The sequence below is a fragment of the Coturnix japonica genome, chromosome 3 (assembly GCF_054131305.1).
Source record: "Coturnix japonica strain WE chromosome 3, WE-NBRP24, whole genome shotgun sequence".
NCBI lineage: Eukaryota > Metazoa > Chordata > Aves > Galliformes > Phasianidae > Coturnix > Coturnix japonica.
In genome coordinates, this window is record NC_140665.1 from 11,567,290 (window position 1) to 11,586,650 (window position 19,361).

The following is a 19,361-nucleotide window of genomic DNA, read 5'->3' on the forward strand; positions in this document are numbered from 1 at the left end:
CAGGCTCTTTGATCTCCAGACGTAATGCAGGGAGATTCAAACATTTACAGATGTCTCAGCCCCTATGAAAATTGTCATCTTATCCGATAATTGATCTTTACTCCTTTTTCCCCCTCCCCCCCCCGCCCCTTTTTTTTTTTTTTTTTTTTTTTTACTTCTGTTAACGCCATCTCAAAGCCGATTTTGCCAGCTAATAGTGAAAATGAAGCTTTTGAGAAGGGTGATTTTTATCCTGTAATTGATTTTACTCACATGTGACAGCCTGCTCACTATGTTAACAGGATGGGGAGGAGGGAGCCACTGCTGCTGCTCACCAGCCAACCTCCAGCACCACTGCAGGGCATCCCCAGAGCCTAGTACCTGATGAGCACCCTGCTTCAAGGGACCCTCCCCAAAATACTGGTAGAACCAAGGCTACAGGGCCTTGTAGGTATGGATTAGTTATTCCCCCATAGCTTGACCTCACAGATGTATTTTGAGTTCTTCCTGAACCACCAACTGGACCAGGAGAAAGCTATCAAAGACCAGGAGAGAGTTATTAAAACGATCATGTCACCGCAACCCAGCAGGTTAATGAGCAGAGGAACATACACAAACCATCTGCAGGTTTTCTGGAGGACTGATGTAGATGGAGTGATAAATATTGTTGATGTTTTTTTCTAAGGCATCTTGCAAAACATGATTTACTGCCTCAGTAAAAGATGTGGGAAAAGCGAGTCGATTGCATCACAGGTCCAGCAGAGCCCTCAAGCTTATAAAGATTTCATGATGTGCCTGAAGGGACTCACTCTGTTAAAACAACTGCCACCTAAATTTTAATGCTAGGAAGAAAAGCAAAACTAGGTTGGTTTTGTTGTTGTTTTTTATTTTTAAACAAACAAAAAAAAAGAAATCAAACTTGATATGAGAAATGGATTTTAAAAGTGGTCACAGAGCACTTAAGGCTGTTAGATGTCTCTGTTAAACGTCAATTAAACTCAATGGGCTCAGAGCAGCTGGACACAACACCATCCAGGAAAGGCTCCAACAAGCTGAAGTGTGCAGGCTGCTATGGATCAGGAAAATGCTGTTTGCTTGCTATCCCCAGCCCAGCTACACACTTCGAGCATCTCTGTGGTGAACACCCAATACCCCTAATGCCTCTACAACATTTCCTTCTGAAACTCCCCAACCCACTTTAATTCATCTGCTTCACCCACCGAGAGACAGGACATCAGTTCTGGGTCACTGGATGAGGTCTTAACTGCAATATTTCTCCCACTTATTATCACCTCTTCCTTACTCTCGAGTCCTCTCTTAGGAATTACTTAACTGATGTGCAGAAATCTAAACTTAATTTATTGTGATCTAACTCACTTTAGAAGCCAAATTACCCCGTGCTAGAAAAGAATTAAGTCAATACTCTTCTTGCCTTTCTATCTTCCACAGAGCTCCTCTTCCTAAGCTTCATATTCATTTTCTCTCATGTACAAGTAATAAATTTTCATTGTTTTTCCTTTGAATTAGGTAATTTCTCTTTCAGCATTACAGTTTAATGGCTAGTATTAATTATAGGAAACACAGCCAGTGCTTAAGGAGTTTGAGAGACTGAATGAATCCACAGGAAAAATATATCCAAACAATGAGTAGCTCTGGACACAAGTGCTAGGAAGCTCACCCTGTTCCTCCACACTGCACCCTGCAATGCCTCTGTTACATTTTCTTACCCACGGCAGGGAGCATCTGCTGCATCCCATCACATGGCAGGGATGCTCCCAAGCAAGAATGCAGCTTGGGGAGAACCCCCTGCTTTTGCAAAAACACCCCCAAATCCCAACAACAGCAAATAACAAGTCAAACAACAAACCAAAACCAAGCACAGGGGTGTCTTTTCACTGCTACGGCACTGTGATGATCGCAAGGTTCAAAGGTGTACTTTGTCATCTTCTGCTTCAATCATAGGTCAGAAACAAAAGAAGGGGGAGCGGCGCTGTGCTGTGTGGGAATAGCAGGTCATTAGCAGCTAAGAATACAATCTTCTGGCAACCATTAATGTTTTGTTTATGTGGATTTCCGCAAATATGACATATTAATGGCATAATAACTGTGTGATTACAGTAGAGCAGGGATCACTGAAGCAGGAATGAGGAACAAGCATCCCTGGCTGCTGAAGGCATGAAGCATCCCCCAGGACAGTTCTGCCCCCAGATATGGGCTGAAGGTTTGCAAAATGAACTGCCCTGTCCTGAGCAGGAAGCTTGGAGAGTTCATAAGGAAATACATATGGAAAAAAAATCACCCACTAAAAATCACTAAATAGATTATTCCCTGAGCTGAAAGCAGTTGGAAGAGCAGGGAAGGCACTCCATCCAGCCCAGGTGGGTGCCATAGAGGAAAGGCAGCGGGCAACAGGAACTAAAAGTGGCTCCTGATTCACTCCCTTACAATGTTTTTACCAGCTTAAAATAGAGAAGATAAGCCTTTGCTAAAATAAAAGTTGTTGTTGTTTTTGCTTTGGCTTCATTCAGACTCACATGAGCAGGACAGGCACAATGCACAGGGTTTCACAAGGGCATCCTGTGCCTCCTCTCCCTCTTGGGGTCTGGCTCCATCACTTGGAGAGCTGGGAGTCCAGCATAAACAAGGCACATAATTGCACTGGGACACAGTCATAAACCTCAGCCCATCAGAGAGCCCTGCTCCCTGTGAGGAGCTGCAGCCACCATGAGGTCTCTTCTCTCTCTTCCTTAGGTAGGATCATTCCTCCCTAATCCCTAAGCAAGCGCTCATCTCTGAGTACTGCCTTTCCTGGGACTTGGGCATTAATAAAAAGGAGGACAGGAGAAATATAAAAATACATCAGTCCAGCAGAAGCTCCAGTAAACAAGGGTAAACTCATCCCCATTTGGCACAGGCCGATGTCCTGAGGCATGTCACTGCCCACAACAGTTTGAGCTCTTTGTGTGCTGCCACTCAGGGACACTAAAGAAAGAGGGTAATCCTTCGGCAGGAATTGCAGCCTGGCATTACACAAATGAGATTTAAACATCATGCCAAAGCATAGGCCCCTGCAAGCGGAAGGCTTGATTATAGGGCTGCTGCTGTCCAAGGCGCTAATGCCATCTGAAGGGATTATATATAACGCTTCAAACAGAGCAGGGCTCATCCCTCCCTATGCCCTGGTGCAGCCCCAGCAGGGCCTTCACTCTGTCTCCACCCCCTTCCCCATCTCCTCAGACATCCTGTTGTGACTTGCTCAAATGCAGGGCAGGATTGCACACAGGGCACTTGAAAGAGCTGAGCATCAAGGTGCAAGTCACACTTCAGGATATATTTTTCCTGTGCTATAGCCCACATCCTGACAGCCCCATCCCAACCAACCTGCAGTACCGAAACAAAATGACAGGCACAGCTACAAGGCTACACTCTTTGCCTCATGTGGTGGTCCTCCTCCTGCTTACCCTTCTTTAAGCCATCCAAGCACTTCAGTTTAAAGTTAGCCAACTCTAGGCATTTGTGTGAGCCCACAGAAGTCACTGTTTAAACGCTTAACTGTTAAGCACTTGCTTAAATGCCTCTTTGGCTCAGGGCCTTCTTCATCGGCTTTGAGCTGACACCAAACACGTGCTGGAAAGAGAGGCAGCTCTGTGCTCAGGCTGTCACCTGCCCTTCGCAATCTTCTGCCCCATGGTGACTTCAGCTCCAACTCCTTTATTTGAGGGCTGTGATACTTGCAGAAGTACCTGGGCACAGGTGCACCTTGGTGGCAGCTCCACAAGGTAGGCCCTGATGGGCTACCTCAGATGGGAATGCAGAACACAGAGCAAGGGACCTCCCATTGCTTGGAGGTGATTCAGTATCTCCCAGCACAACTGAGACCACTCAGGTCCCACTTGCTGGGGGAAGAAATACAACAGAATATCAGATCAAATATTAATACCGATACCTAATTAAGACAAAGTATTTTTCTAGCGAAGTCTGTCATCTGACTTGGGCCCCTAGAGGATTTCTAATCATTCATCACTGAGTTTGATACAACTGACCTTTTCCTGCCTGTGCACGATCTCACACACACACATTGCCTCCTTTCTGCTAGCTCAGCAGAAGCACGTGTCCCCAAGGTCCTTCCAGTAAGTGTCCCACTTACCCATGGCCCTGAAGCCAGGGCTGTGCTGTCATTACACTTGCTGGAAAATGGCCATAGCAGAGGACTTAGCCTTTGAGAACTTAGGTCCGTAAGCACTGCCTGGATGGAAATATTCCTGTTCTGGTTCTTGACCTGGATTGCCAAGGCCTCATCTCAGTGCCCCCGTGCTCATCTGGGCTTAGCATAGGCTGCTGGCATGCGATATGGCACAAGGAGCCATCCCAGAGCTGAGGCAGATGGACCATGTTTTAGTAGATCACAGCTAGGACCAGCACTGTGCATTTCCCATTTGTATCCTCCATAAACAATACACGGGCTTACAAAACACCCTTCACAGGCACATATCTGCTAAACTCACCAGTTGAATATGAAGGCACAAAATGGTGCCAGAGGATTATTGATGCAGTTTCCAGTAAGGGTACCAAAGCTTTAATTTTAAATGGACAGCTAGGGCTGCCACCAACATGGGAAATTTATTTGCAAATCAGGAGACACTAAGTTGAAGGGAGAAAAAGATGACAGATTCATTTCTTTGATGAAAGGCCAGATTTTGTTTCCAGGGCTTTGCTAGGAAAAAAGGTTTCATCTCATAATCATTAACCAGCACTTTCAGTACCAGCAGTGATGCCAGATAAAAACATACCCCTGTGTCCTGTAGGCAGCCTGGGCCTGAGCGTCACACATGAACAATGCTCCTTGTCTGACATCTTCTTGCTTCTGTGGGGCACAGACAATGCATACTTCTGGCCAGCACTGCACACCCCGGACAAAAAGAAGTCTCTGGGGTGACCTCTGTAGTTTCCAACATGACAGAAACAGAATGTTCTGCCTCTCTGTGATGGTAGAGAAGAATGCATTTGCCTTTCTCCACTCTTCTCTCCTACACCTTCTATCAGGCACAAACTTCTGGTCTTGTTGGGAGGATGTAATCTTTTCTTGCCCTGTTTTCATTCAGTTATGAACATTCTATCTCGTATTTCCCCATTCTCCATTAGATCTTCACTTATTCACAACGCCAAGGAGTCTCCCATAAGAGTGTCTCTATCTCTCCCTTCAAGGAGCAGAAACCCAATACTTCCCCTGTCCTCCTACCCATTGCATCCCCCACTATGCATGAGGCAGGAGGGTTCACAGATGGGATTGGTACTTGCTTGCCTTTACTAAAACCACACTAAGAAGTCACCTCTTCTTCCAGTCTTTGGCATCATGCAGTTGAGCTGCAAGAACAGAGCTTCCGCTCCTCTGCCCGCCTCTCCTAACCCCAGGGTTCATATTTCTGACCTCTAGAAGCAACACACAACTACTGACTCCCTTGAGTTCACAGACCAAAAGATGCTTTTCATCCTCTACCTGCCCCCAAAATCAGGTGTGCACATGCAGCTGTGCAGGAGCACCTTGCTGCACGAAGATCAGGCTTTTAATTCTTTAAAATAATAAATTAGTTCACAGGCTAGCCTGACACATGAAGACAAATCCTGTATAATTAAAAAGGAAAGGAAGCCGATTATATGCTCCTGGAGAATATTGCTGCCTGCTTCTGTTTTATTTATACGTTACACTGTATAATGAGCTGAATATTTAGGAGGTCAGCACAAACCAAGCTGCTGACTGGAGAAAAGAGAATCCCCAGCTCTGTCTGTGCCTGAAGGCATGCAGTAGGAAGGAGAGGATTTTCAGTTGTCTCCCTCTGTCTGCTGCTCCCCCAAGACCCCTCAGGTCTGCTTGGCTCAATTGCTCATTCTAAACTACGTGCGCTTGGGCAGAGATTTTCTCAATAAGCTTTTCCCTGAGTCTCATGTCTGCAGCCCTATTTCATCCCATCCCTCTCCCAGTGGGGTTTGTGCTTCCCAAACTCTTGTGGCTGGTACTGATCTCATCACTAAGCTGATTTTTTTCTTCTTCTTCATTTTAATAACAGCACATCCTCCAGATCAGAGCACTTCCCAGCACTGCCGCAACCCACCCAGAAAGGATGAGCTAGGTCAGTGCTTGCCACCTTCTGCCTGCTGGCACCTGCGAACCCTTACTAATGGGTCTGCCAGCAGCAATTAGGAAAAATGAACTTGGGGCAGGTCCTCCCTCAGCTTAGACAGAAATCACTGTAGGATGCTGGGGGGAAGTACTGCTGTTAGGAGAGGCTGTTTGCATCCTGCCTGTTAAATCACCCTGCAGTCCTGGTCCAGCTTTCATCCCTCTCTCTGCCACAGGTTTGAGAATGTTCTGCGAAGGACTCACATCACCACTGTGCTGCAAAACACTGCAGATCAGTGAGCTGCCTTCAGCAGCACTGCATGTAACAGCTGTGTGCTGCCCAAGGCTGTTGCAGTGTCTCTATCCTGCTCTGCTGTGGCAGGGGTCTGCTGAAATTCCATGCCCCCCCCCCCATCTCACCCCACAGCGACCCTACATCACAGCCAGCTGATACAGACACTCATCTGAACAACATCACACCACAGACAAGTCTGACTTCAGCACAGAAATCTGCCTTTGACTTGAGAAGTTATTCCCAACACCATCTTCCTTGGATAGACCTCTGCTCCTCCTCAAAGAAGGAATAGCATCCAAACATCCCCACTGGTACACACAGCAAGACCAGCTCAGTATAGCAACTGAGGATGAGATTTGGGACACCTGTCACTGCTGCAGTGGATCTGATACACCTACGTGTCCTCTGACAGCTGAGGGGATCCGGATGATGCATACAGCACCCTGTCCAAGGCAGGAAAGTAGAAGCTGGATATTACATACTAGGGGGACAGAAGGCAAGAAAGCCCTAGGGTGGGCCTCCGAAGGTCAGCAGCAATTACACAGTGCTTTAATTAGAAAAGAAAGGAAGGTAGCATCTACCCTTGCCAGCCAGACTCAGTCTCGGCATCATCAGAAGTCAAAGGCATTTGGGAACAGTGCAGACTCATGGTCAGTAAGAAGGGTAACAAAAAGGAGATTCCTCAAAGGCAGACAACACTTGTTTTTCTTGCGAGCCATTCCAGGGCATATGGGAGCTGCTTCCCAGGCATGAAGGTCAAAGCCATCTTCCCATGCTTCAGCAAGAATGGCAGCTGATTTAGTATTTAGGAGCCCACAGTTGCACTCATTCTCCAGCTGAGCTTTGCTCTTCTTTCTGCATAAAAGCCAAAGGTCAGAGCAGGAAAGGGAGGGCAAAGAAGCCAGCAGTCCTTATCCTGCTCTGAAATGACTCCTATCAAGAACCCCAGTGCCTGCTTGGGGAAGGGATCTTGCTGCTCACACGCTTGGCATCTGTGACCCAGTGTGGCCTCTTCACAGCAGCAAAGGCAGTGGTAATCCATCCGGTAATTGCTTCCATAGCGATCTTCACACAGCTTTAGACACTAATGCTGCTATCTTTCCCCTTCCAAACCACACAGCAATGAGGGGGTGATTGGTGGCAGCCACATACGAAGCATTGTTGCCAGATAAGGGAAAGTGCCTGCAAGGGAGGGAAAGCTTAGCCTCTATTTTACCCAGTTTTATTCTGACAGGATGGGGAGGGAAAAAAGAGATTACAGAAGAGATATTAAAGCAAAATAAAATAATTGCAAACACATGAGGCACTTATACACATTGCTTTCACTGTTCTCAAGAAGCTGACAGAAAGTTCCATGTCCTTGTCAGCTAATTGCTTCTGAGGAGCAGAGCTTTACCAGGTGAGCACCCAAGACACAACCACCTCCACCTGAGCTATTGCTCAGCAAAAAATGCTGTCAAACAAAGCTTCTGCACTCAATTCCCAGCTCTGGACAAGCCCCAAACTCCTCCCAGCTGTGCCTTGGTTACCCTGTACCTACTGTTAACTCCTCAGAGCACCGTCCTGCTTAGCAGTTCCCAGTCTTCTTCCCACCTTTAGGAAACCCTTTTCTTGGAATTAACCCCAATTTTGGGCTGAGCATACAGTGAAAACAACGAAAAGATGGTAGTAAATATCCAAAAGGTTATTTACAGGAAAAACTCACCCAAATGGAAGCCTTTGGTCTGCTGGGAACCACTGAGGCAATCTCCACCAAGGAGCAACCACCAAGAGATGCTGCCTTAGTGGTGGTCAGCCCTTGATGAGGTCTAAAGGAGGTGGAGTCGAGCTCCACCCCTTCCAGGAGCACAGCTAAATTACTCTCACCTGTGCTCCCACAGCTGACCCAACACTCACCTCAGCTGATTAATCAGAGATTCAGGCTGTGATTAGCAGTTTCCCATACAGCTGAGCCACAGGCATTCTGCACAGAAGTAAGCATTTCTGTAACCTACGTAGGGTACAAAGCCAATCCTTAACACTCAAGCAGAAGCAAATGGAGCTCAGGTCACTGCCACCATGCTGCGGGACACTCATACCATCACCAGCAGCCCATCCTCCCCAGAGCTTTCCTTGAGGAGAAACTGGTTATAAAACATTTGTGACAGGAAGAACTGATCTAAACCTTTGATTCTTGGGTACCTGCTGCCAGAGTGTTTGCAAGATCCTGGTGCTGGCAGTAATGTGATTGACAGTACCAGAGATACAGAGGCATAATTTAGAACATGTGTGTCAGGCAAGCCTTCCTCCATATCAGCTCAGTAATAGGGTAAAAAATACCCTGGTTAGTGAGGAATGCATCATAGCGAGGTATTGTGAGCTAGAAAATAAATAAGCCTGGTCAGAAAGGACTGCAGGGAAGGAAGAGTGCCAAGGGCTGCAAAGGAAGAACCTCAGACACACCAGCTTCATGCAGTAGGGACAGTCCAAGGGTGATGAGGAGATGGCAGCAGGGACCAAAGCTTGTATTGATGCCTGAGAAACATTTTAGGGTGGATTTGACCCAAAAGTGCACCTTGAGGTCGGTCAAAACCATCTGCCAGAACCTGCACCTGATATAGACAGTTTCTGCAGTGAAAGGTGGAAGTCCTTCAAGTGCTGCTTTATGACATACATAAGCCACCCTGCCTTCCTTAGAGAAGGAGGCAAAGAGAAGAAGAAAATAAACAGGTAATAAATGCAATAATAAATAACCTGACAACAAGGTGTTTCATGAAAGAAATATACAAAGCATTTTGCCAGACTCCATTGGCTCCAGGGCTGGGCATTGCAGGGATGCCAAGGGACAGTGCCAAGCTCAGCAGTGGCAGGGGGTGACCCAAAGAGGTTTGGCTGCCTTACAGCCTCCTCTACAACTGTAAAATCATCCCTGCAGGGAGGGAGGAGACGGTGCTGGGAAAATCACAGCTTCTTCTGGAGCAAAGGCTCCCTTCTAGCCCTGCAAAAAACACCTCCTTGCTTAGAGTGACAAGACTGAGGAGTATTTTCCTTCCTGAAAAAAATGAAGCAGGAACATGAACGTGGGTGCAACAGATACACACCAACATGGAGGCCAGTCCCTGCTCCCAGCCTTTGCCTTGTCCCTTCATCAATACTCTCCAGCTCTGCTCCAGCACTGGAACATCCCCTGCTTTACACATTTCCCTGACACAAAGTCCAGATCATCTTCTAGCCTTCCTCCTTTTTTATGCATGCTGGCAACATCTGAATGTGATCAATAGTTCTGCACACATCTAGAAGCCAAAAAAGAAAAGAAAAGAAACACTCAAAACCAAAAAATAAGCCTACTGCTGAGTTACGTGGTGCAGCAGAATCCAAACACCTCCAAAATGCATGGGGATCTGGACAGAAACCAGCAAGCAGACACTGAGCTTTGTTGTTGTTATTGAAACAACTATCCCCAGCCTGGCACTGACTCCCTCTCACAGACACACAATCCTCTGCAATAAAGAACACAGGACTTTTGTAGTCATCAATCAAGAAAGGTTTGATGGGCAGTTACTGCTTGGCTGACACAGGACCAAGCCTCCACCTTCGACCTCATCCCAGCCCTACATGCTGCATGCTGGGGAGGGCAGCACCTGAGCCGGAGCACTGAGCGGGCACACAGGTGGCTGTGGGAGCCCCACCACAGCCTTCAGCAGATGTTTCTGCCCACACCAACGCAGATGTCTGAGGTGAGGCACCAGAAATAGCCTGCTGCACAAACCCAGACTTTTCCTCCCACACAGAGAGAGAGCTGTAATGCAGAGCTGCTGAGTACAGCTGAGCGTTTGAGTGCATCCTTCTTTTTGCAATGGAAGGAATAACATCTCGACACTAATGAAAACTGTGACGGTGGATTGTGCCAGCTCAGCTGGGAGCTGTCAAACATCTGTATTGTGGAGCCTTCCTTCTCTTGGTCTGCCAGCAGCCTCTGTGTCTGCTCTAAAGCAGGAGCAATAACGCTCACTCAGAGTCATGTGAAAATTATATCTGCAAAGAGCTCGAAGGCTCAGCAATGAGGGAGGGTTCACCATGCATTTCTCCTCACTGACCTTATCCTCTGCCTCCCGACTGCAAAAAGAGAAGCAGGCTTTCAGCAAAATCCTCGTTATCCTAAAATATGAATGCAAGGTGCTGATGTTGAACCAATGCAGCAGGAACAAGGAACATCAGGACAATACGTTCCTCCAAATTGAGAAAGGAAAAACAAAACCCAGCGTGGTGCTGGGGAAATGCCACCTCCAGCAGCATACCTGAGCTGCAGCCAGCTGCCTTTGGCTTGGCTCTTATGCTCTGCCCAGCACCCCGATGAAGATGGGAAGCACAGCTGGAGAACAGCTGGCCAAACCCCACAGACTGGGACGGGCTCCTCTGCCAGGACACACCACCACCCCCTTATCTCCTGAGACAAAAGGGGCAATGGTGAATGGAGGGAAATAAATTCTTCTTCATGCTTTTACATACGGTTTTGAAGAGTTTGGCTGAACTAGAGGCAGCAGTGAAAGCACGAGGGATATCGCAGGTGAACAAGCATTCCAGCAGCAGCAGGAGAATCACAAAACTGCTGGGGCTGGAAGCACGAAGAAGGCAACCAGGACATTTATGGAGAGCTCTGCAAGGCTCATGTTAAATCATTCCCTTTGCTAGTGCAAATGAATATTTGAGCAAAAAATGTTACAGAAAAAGTTGGTTGACTCATGAAGAGCAAATACGTTAAATATAGAAATTAAGTAATCAGTGTGCACAAGAAAAGCGATTCTAGCCCTGCTCTGAGCACAGCTCTTGTTGCAGCTTTACTCAGGAGCCACCACGTTGCTCTGTGCCCTGAAGCAGGGGCAGCAGATGGCAAAGCTTCTCCCTTCTCCCCAGCCATGCTTCTCTGATGCAAGGAGTGGGGCTGGCACGGGGAGCTACCTCAGCACTGCTGAGAGCCGAGTCTTGGAGCCTTTACACCAGCTCTAGTTATTTAATGAAGGACTGACTGTAGAAATAGGAGGGGAAAATTATCCCACGCACAGCCTGATGTTTTTCTCCACATGCTGCTTGTTAGCCTGGCAAACAAATAGCGATGCCATAAATTGCTCTGAATGTTTGCTATGGTTGTTTGTTTGGAATGTTCCTTAACCTCCCTTGAAACAAAGCCCTTTTTTTTCTGTTTACCTCCCATGATTACAAAGGAATGAAGTGGGGAGTACAGATGCTCACAACCTGAGCATCCCCAGTAGAAGACATGCTGCATCCACAGTGAGAACAAACCTCAGCAAGAAAGAAGAGAGCCCACCTCCAACTCTACTTATCAGCTTTGTGACAGGCAGACATTTAGGCTACAGATGTCACAGCCATGATGTCACAAGTCAGGTCCTGCCATGAAAAGTTGCATTCACACATCCCAAATGCAGCTCCTGGGTTCCTCCAGACTCCCAGATCACACAATGCAGCATGGGCAAACCAAAAACACCAGCAGCTGATTCTGGAGGGTTTTAGTGATCCCCAAGCAGAGCATTGAGTAGCTAGAGACAGCCTATTGAGCTGGGGGAAAAGCAATATAGCTCTTAGCAGGGTTGAGCCCACGCTTTTCTACTGCAGCTTCAATGGAAAAAGTCAGTGGGAAATTCCAGAAAGAGAAAGGCGTGTTTCCAGAGACTGTGAGATTTCATGTTATTTTGCCTGTTCTAAAGTCTGATAAAACATCATGGATTTCCTCCTCCCAGGCAGACATGGGAGCTGATAAAGCCCCAGAAGCTGCAGGACGCCCCTTTGCTCCCCAAGGCACATCACCTGCTGCACCTCCCATGGTAACTCCATCCAATCTCAAGCACCAAATTTGCACATATATTGGCCCTTAATACTAGCAGAAGCCTTAACTTGTCGTTTTTATTCCTTGTTTCAGTGAGCATGGCTTTGTCTTGTTTTTCATCACAGCGTCCTCACACGCTGCAAAAGCAAATGTAACAACATCATGTTGCGGGAGCCGAAATTGAAAAGTACAACTGCCTATCAGTGAAAATCAAAGCAGCTTCACCGCCAAAATGGAGCGAAACGCAAAGGAAAGCTTAGATAGAGAGGAGAAAAATATATGTAAATAGCATTAGTAGCATACTTTCATTAGTCATAATCTGAGCAAGACCGGTAATAGCACTGGAAGGTGAACCATGCGCTGCCCACTGAGACTGAGCTATTCATGAGAGCAGCTGGCTGTCAGCTGCTGCCTCTGCACAAACATAACGAGGGAAGGGGCCTCTGCATCCCATCCCTGTGGCAGCTGGGGTTGGGCAGGAGGTGGGAGAAGATGCTCCATCCTCCACCTGGCCAGGAATTGCTTTTTTGAAAGGTAAGCACAAAATCTCAGCTACAAAGCAGTATTTGGGGTGGGCTGGTTTTTTGTTGTTTCTTTCTTTTTTTGTTGTTTTTTTTGTCTTTTATGAAAGCATTGTACAAAAATGATCAGCTCTATTTAACAGGCTGTTGAGACATCATAATGCCATCTTCTGCTATCCTGGCTCCTAATGATTTTATTAACCCAATAGCTGGAAGGGGATGTACTCAGCAATTCTGCTCCGTGCAGTTGCATTCTGTTCAAATACAGGTAGGAAGTGTGTCTGAACAGCAACGGCTAAGAGGATATTTAACGCCCACCTTTTCATCCAGATATTGGCTGGAAATTGAGTTGCAGTGCTGTTTGCTGTCACTGAAACCAATGGGATTTGATTCTCCCTTCCCAGAGAGCACAGGCTCTTGAGCTCAGCTTTGGGGTCCCCTCTTCTCCACACAGCAACATTGCTACCAGGAGTAAATTCCCATGGGGCTTACAACGATCCAGACCAGAAACTGGGACAGAGAGGAAAACAGCGCAGCTGAGCCCTTTGCACATCTGTGGTGATCTGTCTTGCCTCTGGCAGCTGAAGGTCTCCAGGCAGAAGCTGCGGCTCCTGCTCAGACAGACCCAGCGAGATGTGGCAGGTCTTCCAGGGGCTCCTTGTGGTGCCTGATTCACAGGATGGAATTTGGTCTTCTCCTCCATCAGTTGTCCATCAAATTGCACTGCCAAGGGCACAGAGACGTTTGCAGTAACACTGCTGCTCACCTCTGACACTAGATGCGCACTGCACCACCTTGCAAGTGATGCTTTCTCCCACTGTTTGCTACCGAGAGATCCTTCTTTCCATGAGACTTTTGTTTTTTGCCACTCATTTGCCTTCTCTCCTAAAACCTGGGTCCTTGCTGTGACCATGACTGTAAGCACCCACAACTCTCAGTCTCCCAGCAAGCAGCACCACGGTGTGAGCAGCTCTGAACTCAGGAAGCCTCCCACCAGCACCCAGCCAGGTGTTTCCCCACACTGCTCTCTCTAACCAAACCTGACAGGAGTGATTAACCAAGAGGTTCCTTAATGATCACCCCATCAGGGCTTATTTCATCCAGACCCCTTGTAGAAAAGCCAGAGAAACAAGGAGTTTGTGGAGGTGTCAGACTTCAGTGGGGTGGATGTAGTAGGGAAAGGATGCTTCCCAAAGCCAACACCAAGCAGAGCTTGCTTGCAGGGAGCAAATGGGGAGCAGCACCTCCCCAAGTAATCTGGGCTGAACTGGGGCACTTTTATGATAGTGTACTGCTGGTTCAGCCCAAAAAGCCTTATCAAGCCACTGCACCCCACTTACTGCACTACCACATATCCCTGGCTCAGTACGCTGATTCACAGCAGATGCAATCTAGGCCTGACCCCAAGCACCAGAGGAATCACATGCAGCTTCCCTTTATCAACTTTACTCTCTCTGGCATGTCCTCAGAGCCCCTCCAAGTGTCCTTGTCATCTGAATAGAGGAGGAGATGCTGTGTGCAGCAGCACCGTAGGTTTGTTAACCTGACCCCCCTCCAGCTCCTTTTCTTCACAGAAAACATGCTCTTAACCTGACTGCAAGGGGTTTGTCTCCTATCTCACGTCATGGCTCCGAACCCTTTCCCTGCATATTTTGTTTCCTGAAAAAAAAGCTATGTCACTTGAGATACCCAGAAAAAAAGGAGATGGGCAAAGGAGAGAGATTTAATGCTGCCTTTAAATCTCCTGGCTGGAGGGGCTTCCCATGCTATGCAGTGTAGCATCGGCAATTTAATCATCAGTGTAATACTTCTGCAAACAGCAGCAGACAGCAGAGCCCGCAGGAGCAAACGGTCTCTCTAACAGCATGAATATTACAGGCACTTAACAGCCCTTGTAATCTCGCTGTGGCTCCCATGCAAGAGCACAGGCAGGCAGCACAACTACAGGCACTAACCCTGGCCACCAGGTGATAAAGCTTCACGGGGTTCCTTAATGCAGCATCCAAAATCAGCCCCAGTGAGGAGAAAATGAGTGTGGAAATGCTGAAACCTTCAACAGATTCATTTCCACATCCCTGCACCTGTGACACACATGAAAAGGATTTGGGATGGGAGGGCATTTCTGAGCATGGTATAAATGTAAATGCTTGTCAGTAAAAAAACACTGTGTTTTTCAGTTTAAATGTTAGCCTGTTTTCAAAGGAAAAAACCCTGTGACTAACCTTTATTCTTTAACATTTTTCCTTTTTCATTGGATGAATATCATCCTGAACAATTTCACACAGGTGGGAAGTACAGCCTGTGGCTTCAAAGGAGAGCTTATGGAAATGGGGAGGAAAGAGGGAGTTGCTCTGCTTTATCTTCCCTGTTACGGCAAAGGTTGGCAGCCCTTCAGAGATGGGAACAACAGAGAATCATTAAGGTTGGAAAAGACCACTAAGATCATCATATCCACGTCCAACCCATCCCCACTGACCATGTCCCTCAGAGCCACATCTCCACAGTTCTTGGACACCTCCAGGGATGGTGACTCCATCACCTCCCTGGGCAGCCTGTGCCAATGCCTCACTGCTCTTACTGAGAAGAAATGCTTCCTAATACTCAGCTGTGAGACGGCTCACACACATTTTGGCTGCCCTCCTGCTTGCTCGCCCAGGTCTCATCTCCACCATAGTCTCAGTAAAGCCTGAGCTGTAGAGAAAGGAAATAAATCACTGGCATCTTGCTCACACCTTTAATTACTTAGCTGATATTGATATAACACTAATTGAAGCAGAATAATCTTTTCTTTCAACTAAGCGGGCCCACTCAGGCATGACTGAGATTAAATGACGTACATTACGCTTGGATTAGTTAATTTCCAGCTAACACAGAGGCAGACCCCGGTGCTGAACCCATGCGTGCTGCTGTACAGCCTGCTGCCCCAGGGCAACAACCACAGCCCTCAGTAATGGGATCCAGGGTCAGCGGGGAGAAGGAAGGAGAAAAATAGGAGCAAACCACACTGAGCACTGCAAACACAGCAGCTCATCCCCGCTCCTTCCCCACCACCGTGAAGGAGGAGTGTAAAAGGAAAAGGTGTCTTTGTTTTTTTCCATAGGAGAAGCTAAACCACGTTGTCTTGCATTCCATATACTCCACCAGCACACAGCAACTGCCATCCCAATGTACCCCAAAGTACCAGACAGGCAGAGCAGAGTGCCCTGATTCAGAGGGAAAAATGCTTAAAAAGCAATCAACAAAACAATGTTTTAATAACAAGGATTGGCACAAGCCATGAGCACACTCTTACCTTTAATCCCAACCTTTTCTCCATTGCACCTCATCACAATTAAGAAACATTAAATGTGCAAAAAATGAGAAGGTCTGTACAAATCATTCTCAGCACGAGGGGGCTGCAGCCAGTGCTTGCCCTGCTGAATGTGCCTCCCTCATACTTACAAGCCGTGCACCTCAATAATGTGCTATGAGGTGTGTTTGTAACTGTCTGATGCCAGCAGTGGTCCTTGAGGAGGAAATGATGTGTGCCTAAATGCAGACAGAGCCATTCAGAAAGCTGGGACAAAGCAGCCTTGCTCTCCTCGGTCGGGCCAAATTACATCCTTTGGACGTGTTCCTTCAGCAGTTTCAAAGAATAATAATCATCTGTCTCTATTTCCTTCTCTTTGCAAACAATATTTAGAGAATAGAAGGTGATTTCAGAGTCCATTTGTTTCGCAGCATGTTAAGCCCTGCTCTCCTCACATCACTTCCCAATCAGGTTTACTGCTGGCATCACCTACAGAAAGCTGAGTAAAGACTTAAAAGACCTCGGTCACTCTGTTACAGAGTTCCAAGGAGGGTGATGGAGATGGAGAAGGATGGAGATGGAGAAGGATGGAGATGGAGAAGGATGGAGATGGGGAAGGAAGGATGGAAATGGAGAAGGATGGAGATGGAGAAGGATGGAGATGAGGAGCAGCTGAGGCAAGTCCTCATGGCGGCTGCAGCTCAATACAGGGAGTGAAGGGCAGGACTGAGCTCTGTGACAGCAGCAGAGCCTGAGCTGTGCCAGGGGAGGGCTGGGGGTTATGGGCAGGGTGGCACAGCCATGTGGGCTCATCTGGGAACACACACAAGGAGAGGAACAGTGCTAATTTAGGGACCGGCCTGACGATCTCCTTGGCTCACACTTCCTACAGCAACGACTCCTGCTGAGACATCAGAGACATGGAGGGTGGGAAATCAATTTAATTGCAGCTTAGTAAGCAACTGCGCTGAGCGTCGCTGGCAAAATCGGAGCCTTTCACTGTGAGAGAAAGGGGAGAACGCGGCTTTTTTATTACACAAGAAAGTGGATTGAGAGCAAACCCGTGTGACAGTCATCTGGCCCTCACACCTTCCTTTCAACAGGAGGAAGGCAGCAAGAAGCGAAAAGCCAGTGCCAGAGCTGCTCCAATTAACAGTCAATCCAGTGCACCCTTTGTTGTTAAACTGCGCCTAATTACTACTTCACCCAAACGTCTTTCTTAACCAGATCTGACTGTTGCTTTCTCCCCAGGCACATCCTTGTAATGGGCTTCATTTGCTGGGCTGCCCTAGTGCAGTGAGCTGGCTATGGCAGCGTTCCTCACAGTTGCAGTAGGTTGCTTTTGCATCTCTATGGCTTCTCCCAGACTTGCTTTTCCGCTGGCAACGATAGCAGAGCTCACACCCAGTCATGCAGAAGCACCACGCTGGCATCCCGTGGGCTGCCTGATGCCAGCTCCAATATCATCCACAGAACTCCTATGTGCAGTTACACACAAGCCCATAGGGAAGGCTGAGGTGTTATAAGAGCGAGTTAAAATGATGAAGAAGAGCAAGGCCCAGCACCTTATGTGACTGCTCAGACATGGCAACCTCAGGCCACTGCTTCCTTCAACAAGTGGGGCACCTCCGTCCTGTTGATTTCCCTGGGTCTATACAATTGTGCTATCTGCAACTCTGATGCTCCCAGAATGACGCTTCTCCTTTTTTATGCCTGCAAAAGTAGCTCAGCACACCAGCCCTGCTGCACTCTGCCCTAGACTTTAACTACTGAGCTTGAGGAGGAAAGGCAAACCTCTTGTCTCAATGCTGTGGCATGCCCATAGACTCAGCACTGCCAACTATAACCCCTGCCCAGCAGGCTTAGCTCCGCTTACCTACAGAGAGGCACAGACTGCATAACACACTTGGAACCAAGGAGATGCCTGGGTGCAGGCTCCAGTCCAGCAGGCAGGCATTGACGACCTGAGCTTTCCTGCTTCTTTCCCTGCCTCTCCTCGTTTCTGGGTGTTTAAGAGGAAAACACTGCTCTGAGTCCTTCAAACTTCCCAATGCTTTTCACCAGCCATGTGGTCAAGCCAGCAGAGCCCAACTCTGACAGAGAGCTGAAGAATTAACAGGGTTTTCATGGCCAGTGAAAAGAAAATTACTTATCATTTATTGTTCCTTTACACTTCAGAGTGTGCTCGTGCCCAGACAGCACAACTTCCCTCTCTGCCCCTCTCTGGACCTACACAAACCACCAACTGAGCCCACAGAGCATGAGCCTCTCTGTTCCACCTTCTTCCTCATGACAGATTTGGCACTGCAATCCCTTAATTGTTAAGGTACGAATTTTTGCAGCACACAGTTATTCTAATCTGTTAAGTGGCTCCGCTGCTATAAAAGTGAAAGGGATTTAGTATCTGGAGACTGTCAGCTGAGCTCCAGGTGCTGAATCTTTCTCGATGGCAGTGATGTAGAAGGAAATGCAAGTTGCTACAAAGTATGCAAACGCAAGCATCCTTTTGCAAGGAGACCGAATCCCACGGGGTGCTGAGCACCCCGAGTACTTGGAGCAGGCAGTGGGGGTGCAGCACTCCTGCCCTGGGAGCCACCCCCCTGCTGCATTTGAGCAGAGTCAGGAAGGAGCTGTTGCACCGCAAACACGGAGGTGAGCCACACACATCTTGTTAGGTCACTTTGTTCAGTAGAAGAAACTTTTCATCCATAGCCTTTCTGCAACAACCCAGCTCACAAATGACCTGCTATAAGCTCTCAGCTGTGCTTCAGTTATCCATCAGATGGAGCGACCAAGCCATCATACACGAGACAGTGAAAAAAAAACCCCAACAACCCACAAATTCAAATCCCAAACCCAACATTGAATACATTCCTTTACCCCTCCAACCCTGGAGCCCCTCCCAGGGTGGCAGATTCCCTTTGCAGAGGAGGTGAGTTGACCGAGGGGCTGCCACCCGCACCCCCAGCTGCCACTTGCACCCCCAGGGCTGCTCCAGCCCTGCACAACCACTGGCAGGAGCCGGCATTGTGTTTGAAATACCACTGCTCCACGTGCACGTATCAGTTTGGGAATTTCCTTGTAATTAATCCCATCTATCAGCTCCTCTCATTATTTCTTAATGCAATTAAATTATTAATTTCTTTTAATTATTTTTTCTCTCTTTTTTTTCTTTTTCCTCCCTTTCCAAAGCAAAGCAAAGCAAAGGATCTGCGTGAGGATGGGTCACACATTCCCACTTCGCTGCAGACCCATTTTGCAAGAGAGCTGAGGTCTCAATGAGAGCCTGGAGGACGCCAAGCCCAGTTAACTCCTCTGGTTTTCAGTGCATCCAGGCA

General features: G+C 47.7%; 1 protein-coding gene across 5 annotated transcripts in view; it reads right to left on the bottom strand.

The window, feature by feature from the left end:
* Window positions 1-19,361, bottom strand: part of GALNT14 (polypeptide N-acetylgalactosaminyltransferase 14) — a 60,319-nt gene that overhangs the window by 38,823 nt on the left and 2,135 nt on the right. The window lies entirely within an intron of this gene.